We start from the raw sequence: 12375 nt of genomic DNA, 5'->3' as shown, positions 1-12375 counted from the left end.
ATATAGTATACACACACACTACACACAGACACATCACATACATATAGTATACACACACATTAAACACAGACACATCACATACATATAGTATATACACACATTACGCACAGACACATCACATACATATAGTATATACACACACTACACACAGACACATCACATACATATATCATACACACATTACACACAGAGACATCACATACATATAGTATACACACACATTACACACAGACACGTCACATACATATAGTATATACACACATTACACACAGACACGTCACATACATATAGTATATACACACATTACACACAGACACATCACATACATATAGTATACACACACATTACACACAGACATCACATACATATAGTATATACACACATTACACAGACACATCACATACATATAGTATACACACACATTACACACAGACACATCACATACATATAGTATACACACACAGACACATCACATACATATAGTGTATACACACATTACACACAGACACATCACATACATATAGTATACACACACATTACACACAGACATCACATACATATAGTATATACACACATTACACACAGACACATCACATACATATAGTATACACACACATTACACACAGACACATCACATACATATAGTGTATACACACATTACACACAGACACATCACATATATATAGTATAAACACACACTACACACAGACACATCACATACATATAGTATACACACACATTACACACAGACACATCACATACATATAGTATATACACACACTACACACAGACACATCACATACATATAGTATATACACACACTACACACAGACACATCACATACATATAGTATACACACACTACACACAGACACATCACATACATATAGCATACACACACTACACACAGACACGTCACATACATATAGTATATACACACACTACACACAGACACATCACATACATATAGCATATACACACATTACACACAGACACGTCACATACATATAGTATATACACACACTACACACAGACACATAACATACATATAGTATATACACACACACTACACACAGACACATCACATACATATAGTATATACACACACTACACAGACACATCACATACATATAGTATATACACACACACTACACACAGACACATCACATACATATAGTATATACACACATTACACACAGACACATCACATACATATAGTATATACACACACTACACACAGACACATCACATACATATAGTATATACACACACTACACACAGACACATCACATACATATAGTATATACACACACTACACACAGACACATCACATACATATAGTATATACACACACTACACACAGACACATCACATACATATAGTATATACACACACTACACACAGACACATCACATACATATAGTATATACACACACTACACACAGACACATCACATACATATAGTATATACACACACTACACACAGACACATCACATACATATAGTATATACACACACTACACACAGACACATCACATACATATAGTATATACACACACTACACAGACACATCACATACATATAGTATATACACACACTACACACAGACACATCACATACATATAGTATATACACACACTACACACAGACACATCACATACATATAGTATATACACACACAGACACATCACATACATACACTCACTGGCCACTTTATTAGGTACACCATGCTAGTAACGGGTTGGACCCCCTTTTGCCTTCAGAACTGCCTCAATTCTTCGTGGCAGAGATTCAACAAGGTGCTGGAAGCATTCCTCAGAGATTTTGGACCATATTGACATGATGGCATCACACAGTTGGCGCAGATTTGTCGGCTGCACATCCCTGATGCGAATCTCCCGTTCCACCATCCCAAAGATGCTCTATTGGATTGAGATCTGGTGACTGAGGAGGCCATTTGAGTACAGTGAACTCATTGTCATGTTCAAGAAACCAATCTGAGATGATTCGAGCTTTATGACATGGCGCATTATCCTGCTGAAAGTAGCCATCAGATGTTGGGTACATTGTGGTCATAAAGGGATGGACATGGTCAGCAACAATACTCAGGTAGGCTGTGGCGTTGCAACGATGCTCAATTGGTACCAAGGGGCCCAAAGAGTGCCAAGAAAAAATTCCCCACACAATGACACCACCACCACCAGCCTAAACCGTTGATACAAGGCAGGATGGATCCATGCTTTCATGTTGTTTACGCCAAATTCTGACCCTACCATCCGAATGTCGCAGCAGAAATCGAGACTCATCAGACCAGGCAACGTTTTTCCAATCTTCTACTGTACAATTTCGATGAGCTTGTGCAAATTGTAGCCTCAGTTTCCTGTTCTTAGCTGAGAGGAGTGGTACCCGGTGTGGTCTTCTGCTGCTGTAGCCCATCTGCCTCAAAGTTCGACGCACTGTGCGTTCAGAGATGCTCTTCTGCCTACCTTGGTTGTAACGGGTGGCAATTTGAGTCACTGTTGCCTTTCTATCAGCTCGAACCAGTCTGCCCATTCTCCTCTGACCTCTGGCATCAACAAGGCATTTCCGGCCACAGAACTGCCGCTCACTGGATTTTTTTTCTTTTTCGGACCATTCTCTGTAAACCCTAGAGATGGTTGTGCGTGAAAATCCCAGTAGATCAGCAGTTTCTGAAATTCTCAGACCAGCCCTTCTGGCACCAACAATCATGCCACGTTCAAAGGCACTCAAATCACCTTTCTTCCCCATACTGATGCTCGGTTTGAACTGCAGGAGATTGTCTTGACCATGTCTACATGCCTAAATGCACTGAGTTGCCGCCATGTGATTGGCTGATTAGAAATTAAGTCTTAACACACAGTTGGACAGGTGTACCTAATAAAGTGGCCAGTGAGTGTATAGTATATACACACACTACACACAGACACATCACATACATATAGTATATACACACATTACACACAGACACATCACATACATATAGTATATACACACACTACACACAGACACATCACATACATATAGTATATACACACACTACACACAGACACATCACATACATATAGTATATACACACATTACACACAGACACATCACATACATATAGTATATACACACACTACACACAGACACGTCACATACATATAGTATATACACACACTACACACAGACACGTCACATACATATAGTATATACACACACTACACCCAGACACATCACATACATATAGTATATACACACTACACACAGACACATCACATACATATAGTATATACACACATTACACACAGACACGTCACATACATATAGTATATACACACATTACACAAAGACACGTCACATACATATAGTATATACACACATTACACACAGACACATCACATACATATAGTATATACACACACTACACACAGACACATCACATACATATAGTGTATACACACAGACACATCACATACATATAGTATATACACACATTACACACAGACACATCACATACATATAGTATATACACACATTACACACAGACACGTCACATACATATAGTATATACACACACATTACACACAGACACATCACATACATATAGTATATACACACACTACACACAGACACATCACATACATATAGTGTATACACACATTACACACAGACACATCACATACATATAGTATATACACACATTACACACAGATACATCACATACATATAGTATATACACACACTACACACAGACACATCACATACATATAGTATATATACACACTACACACAGACACATCACATACATATAGTATATACACACACTACACACAGACACATCACATACATATAGTGTATACACACATTACACACAGACACATCACATACATATAGTATATACACACATTACACACAGATACATCACATACATATAGTATATACACACACTACACACAGACACATCACATACATATAGTATATATACACACTACACACAGACACATCACATACATATAGTATATATACACACTACACACAGACACATCACATACATATAGTGTATACACACATTACACACAGACACATCACATACATATAGTATATACACACATTACACACAGATACATCACATACATATAGTATATACACACACTACACACAGACACATCACATACATATAGTATATACACACACTACACACAGACACGTCACATACATATAGTATATACACACACACTACACAGACACATCACATACATATAGTATATACACTCATTACACACAGATACATCACATACATATAGTATATACAGACATTACACACAGACACATCACATACATATAGTATATACACATTACACACAGATACATCACATACATATAGTATATACACACACTACACACAGACACGTCACATACATATAGTATATACAGACATTACACACAGACACATCACATACATATAGTATATACAGACATTACACACAGACACATCACATACATATAGTATATACACATTACACACAGATACATCACATACATATAGTATATACACACACTACACACAGACACATCACATACATATAGTATATACACACACTACACACAGACACGTCACATACATATAGTATATACACACACTACACAGACACATCACATACATATAGTATATACACTCATTACACACAGATACATCACATACATATAGTATATACACACACTACACACAGACACATCACATACATATAGTATATACACACACTACACACAGACACATCACATACATATAGTATATACACACATTACACACAGACACATCACATACATATAGTATATACACACACTACACACAGACACGTCACATACATATAGTATATACAGACATTACACACAGACACATCACATACATATAGTATATACAGACATTACACACAGACACATCACATACATATAGTATACACACACATTACACACAGACACATCACATACATATAGTATATACACACATTACACACAGACACATCACATACATATAGTGTATACACACACTACACACAGACACATCACATACATATAGTATATACACACACTACACACAGACACATCACATACATATAGTGTATACACACACTACACACAGACACATCACATACATATAGTATATACACACACTACACACAGACACGTCACATACATATAGTATATACACACATTACACAGACACATCACATACATATAGTATATACACACATTACACAGACACATCACATACATATAGTATATACACACATTACACACAGACACATCACATACATATAGTATATACACACAGACATCACATACATATAGTATATACACACACTACACACAGACACGTCACATACATATAGTATATATACACACATTACACACAGACACATCACATACATATAGTATACACACACTACACACAGACACATCACATACATATAGTATATACACACACTACACACAGACACATCACATACATATAGTATATACACACACTACACACAGACACATCACATACATATAGTATATACACACATTACACACAGACACATCACATACATATAGTATATACACACATTACACAGACACATCACATACATATAGTATATACACACATTACACACAGACACATCACATACATATAGTATATACACACACTACACACAGACACATCACATACATATAGTATATACACACATTACACACAGACACATCACATACATATAGTATACACACACACTACACACAGACACATCACATACATATAGTATATACACACATTACACACAGACACATCACATACATATAGTATATACACACATTACACAGACACATCACATACATATAGTATATACACACATTACACACAGACACATCACATACATATAGTATATACACACATTACACACAGACACATCACATACATATAGTATATACACACTACACACAGACACATCACATACATATAGTATATACACACATTACACACAGACTCATCACATACATATAGTATATATACACACACTACACAGACACATCACATACATATAGTATATACACACACTACACACAGACACATCACATACATATAGTATATACACATATTACACACAGACTCATCACATACATATAGTATATACACACACTACACACAGACACATCACATACATATAGTATATACACACACATTACACACAGACACATCACATACATATAGTATATACACACACTACACACAGACACATCACATACATATAGTATATACACACATTACACACAGACACATCACATACATATAGTATATACACACACTACACACAGACACATCACATACATATAGTATATACACACACTACACACAGACACATCACATACATATAGTATATACACACATTACACACAGACTCATCACATACATATAGTATATATACACATTACACACAGACACATCACATACATATAGTATATACACACATTACACACAGACACATCACATACATATAGTATATACACACATTACACACAGACACATCACATACATATAGTATATACACACATTACACACAGACACATCACATACATATAGTATATACACACATTACACACAGATACATCACATACATATAGCATATACACACACTACACACAGACACATCACCTACATATAGTATATACACACATTACACACAGACACATCACATACATATAGTATACACACACATTACACACAGACACATCACATACATATAGTATATACACACATTACACACAGACACATCACATACATATAGTATATACACACATTACACACAGATACATCACATACATATAGTATATACACACACTACACACAGACACATCACATACATATAGTATATACACACACTACACACAGACACATCACCTACATATAGTATATACACACACTACACACAGACATCACATACATATAGTATATACACACATTACACACAGACATCACATACATATAGTATATACACACACTACACACAGACATCACATACATATAGTATATACACACACTACACACAGACATCACATACATATAGTATATACACACATTACACACAGACACATCACATACATATAGTATATACACACATTACACACAGATACATCACATACATATAGTATATACACACACTACACACAGACACATCACCTACATATAGTATATACACACACTACACACAGACACATCACCTACATATAGTATATACACACACTACACACAGACATCACATACATATAGTATATACACACACTACACACAGACACATCACCTACATATAGTATACACACACATTACACACAGACACATCACATACATATAGTATACACACACATTACACACAGACACATCACATACATATAGTATATACACACATTACACACAGACACATCACATACATATAGTATATACACACATTACACACAGACACATCACATACATATAGTATATACACACATTACACACAGATACATCACATACATATAGTATATACACACACTACACACAGACATCACATACATATAGTATATACACACATTACACACAGACACATCACATACATATAGTATATACACACATTACACACAGACATCACATACATATAGTATATACACACATTACACACAGACACATCACATACATATAGTATATACACACATTACACACAGACACATCACATACATATAGTATATACACACATTACACACAGACACATCACATACATATAGTATATACACACATTACACACAGACACATCACATACATATAGTATATACACACATTACACACAGACACATCACATACATATAGTATATACACACACTACACACAGACACATCACATACATATAGTATATACACACACTACACACAGATACATCACATACATATAGTATATACACACACTACACACAGACACATCACATACATATAGTATATACACACACTACACACAGACACATCACATACATATAGTATATACACACACTACACACAGACACATCACATACATATAGTATATACACACACTACACACAGACACATCACATACATATAGTATATACACACACTACACACAGACACATCACATACATATAGTATATACACACACTACACACAGACACATCACATACATATAGTATATACACACACTACACACAGACACATCACATACATATAGTGTATACACACACTACACACAGACACATCACATACATATAGTATATACACACACTACACACAGACACATCACATACATATAGTATATACACACACTACACACAGACACATCACATACATATAGTATATACACACATTACACACAGACACATCACATACATATAGTATATACACACACTACACACAGACACATCACATACATATAGTATATACACACATTACACACAGACACATCACATACATATAGTATATACACACATTACACACAGACACATCACATACATATAGTATATACACACATTACACACAGACACATCACATACATATAGTATATACACACACTACACACAGACACATCACATACATATAGTATATACACACATTACACACAGACACATCACATACATATAGTATATACACACATTACACACAGACACATCACATACATATAGTATACACACACATTACACACAGACACATCACATACATATAGTATATACACACATTACACACAGACACATCACATACATATAGTATATACACACATTACACACAGACACATCACATACATATAGTATATACACACATTACACACAGATACATCACATACATATAGTATATACACACACTACACACAGACACATCACCTACATATAGTATATACACACATTACACACAGACACATCACATACATATAGTATACACACACATTACACACAGACACATCACATACATATAGTATATACACACATTACACACAGACACATCACATACATATAGTATATACACACATTACACACAGATACATCACATACATATAGTATATACACACACTACACACAGACACATCACATACATATAGTATATACACACACTACACACAGACACATCACCTACATATAGTATATACACACACTACACACAGACATCACATACATATAGTATATACACACATTACACACAGACATCACATACATATAGTATATACACACACTACACACAGACATCACATACATATAGTATATACACACACTACACACAGACATCACATACATATAGTATATACACACATTACACACAGACACATCACATACATATAGTATATACACACATTACACACAGATACATCACATACATATAGTATATACACACACTACACACAGACACATCACCTACATATAGTATATACACACACTACACACAGACACATCACCTACATATAGTATATACACACACTACACACAGACATCACATACATATAGTATATACACACACTACACACAGACACATCACCTACATATAGTATATACACACATTACACACTGACACATCACATACATATAGTATACACACACATTACACACAGACACATCACATACATATAGTATATACACACATTACACACAGACACATCACATACATATAGTATATACACACATTACACACAGACACATCACATACATATAGTATATACACACATTACACACAGATACATCACATACATATAGTATATACACACACTACACACAGACATCACATACATATAGTATATACACACATTACACACAGACACATCACATACATATAGTATATACACACATTACACACAGAGACATCACATACATATAGTATATACACACATTACACACAGACACATCACATACATATAGTATATACACACATTACACACAGATACATCACATACATATAGTATATACACACACTACACACAGACATCACATACATATAGTATATACACACATTACACACAGACACGTCACATACATATAGTATATACACACACTACACACAGACACGTCACATACATATAGTGTATACACACATTACACACAGACACATCACATACATATAGTATATACACACATTACACACAGACACGTCACATACATATAGTATATACACACACTACACACAGACACATCACATACATATAGTGTATACACACATTACACACAGACACGTCACATACATATAGTATATACACACACTACACACAGACACGTCACATACATATAGTATATACACACATTACACACAGACACGTCACATACATATAGTGTATACACACATTACACACAGACACATCACATACATATAGTATATACACACATTACACACAGACACGTCACATACATATAGTATATACACACACTACACACAGACACATCACATACATATAGTGTATACACACATTACACACAGACACGTCACATACATATAGTATATACACACACTACACACAGACACGTCACATACATATAGTATATACACACATTACACACAGACACGTCACATACATATAGTATATACACACACTACACACAGACACATCACATACATATAGTGTATACACACATTACACACAGACACGTCACATACATATAGTATATACACACACTACACACAGACACGTCACATACATATAGTATATACACACACTACACACAGACACGTCACATACATATAGTGTATACACACATTACACACAGACACATCACATACATATAGTATATACACACATTACACACAGACACGTCACATACATATAGTATATACACACACTACACACAGACACATCACATACATATAGTGTATACACACATTACACACAGACACGTCACATACATATAGTATATACACACACTACACACAGACACGTCACATACATATAGTATATACACACATTACACACAGACACGTCACATACATATAGTATATACACACACTACACACAGACACATCACATACATATAGTGTATACACACATTACACACAGACACATCACATACATATAGTATATACACACACTACACACAGACACATCACATACATATAGTATATACACACATTACACACAGACACATCACATACATATAGTATATACACACATTACACACAGACACGTCACATACATATAGTATATACACACAGACACATCACATACATATAGTATATACACACAGACACATCACATACATATAGTATATACACACATTACACACAGACACATCACATACATATAGTATATACACACACTACACACAGACACGTCACATACATATAGTATATGTCAGCACTGACCCCGCCCTTTCAGGTTGCTGAGGGGACACAGGAGAAGACGCATAAATACCGGAGCTGCGGTCACTGCGTTTCCGTCTTCTGGTTTTGTGATGAGATTTGTCTCCAGTGCTCCTCAGCTCTGCAGCAGCATTTCCTGCCCCGTGTAAACTACAACTCCCAGCATCCTTTGCGGCCTCTCACCGCTCCACCCAGTGCAGGCGGAAAGATCACCGCAGCGCGCTCCAGCAGATGAATACCAGTGTCTGTAGTTGTGACGTCACCCGGGCTCGTGTCTCTGCGGTCACGTGGTTACCTCTGGACTCGTGCAGGGAGCGTGCTCCATCTGCTGGTCTCATTTGATTAATACATCGCGCAGAAACGGCCGGAGAGAAGTAATGGCCATGGGAGAGTGTGATGTGCGGAGGTCTGTGCTGGGATACGGGGGATGTATAATGGGGGGTCTGTGCTGGGATATGGGGGATGTATAATGGGGGGTCTGTGCTGGGATATGGGGGATGTATAATGAGGGGTCTGTGCTGGGATACGGGGGATGTATAATGAGGGGTCTGTGCTGGGATATGGGGGATGTATAATGAGGGGTCTGTGCTGGGATATGGGGGATGTATAATGAGGGGTCTGTGCTGGGATATGGGGGATGTATAATGAGGGGTCTGTGCTGGGATATGGGGGATATATAATGAGGGGTCTGTGCTGGGATACGGGGGATGTATAATGAGGGGTCTGTGCTGGGATATGGGGGGTGTATAATGAGGGGTCTGTGCTGGGATATGGGGGATATATAATGAGGGGTCTGTGCTGGGATATGGGGGATGTATAATGAGGGGTCTGTGCTGGGATATGGGGGATGTATAATGAGGGGTCTGTGCTGGGATACGGGGGATGTATAATGAGGGGTCTGTGCTGGGATATGGGGGATGTATAATGAGGGGTCTGTGCTGGGATATGGGGGATGTATAATGAGGGGTCTGTGCTGGGATATGGAGGATGTATAATGAGGGGTCTGTGCTGGGATATGGGGGATATATAATGA

General features: G+C 36.4%; 1 pseudogene; it reads right to left on the bottom strand.

The window, feature by feature from the left end:
* Positions 1 to 11750, bottom strand: part of LOC141051430 (uncharacterized) — a 162120-nt pseudogene extending 150370 nt beyond the window's left edge.
* Between the last annotated feature and the right edge of the window lie 625 nt (positions 11751 to 12375).

The sequence above is a fragment of the Dendrobates tinctorius genome, unplaced genomic scaffold (assembly GCF_039654945.1).
Source record: "Dendrobates tinctorius isolate UK_male_01 unplaced genomic scaffold, ASM3965494v1 ptg000157l, whole genome shotgun sequence".
Lineage (NCBI taxonomy): Eukaryota > Metazoa > Chordata > Amphibia > Anura > Dendrobatidae > Dendrobates > Dendrobates tinctorius.
Note: the sequence above shows the minus strand (reverse complement) of the source record. Positions and strands in the feature narration are given on the sequence as shown.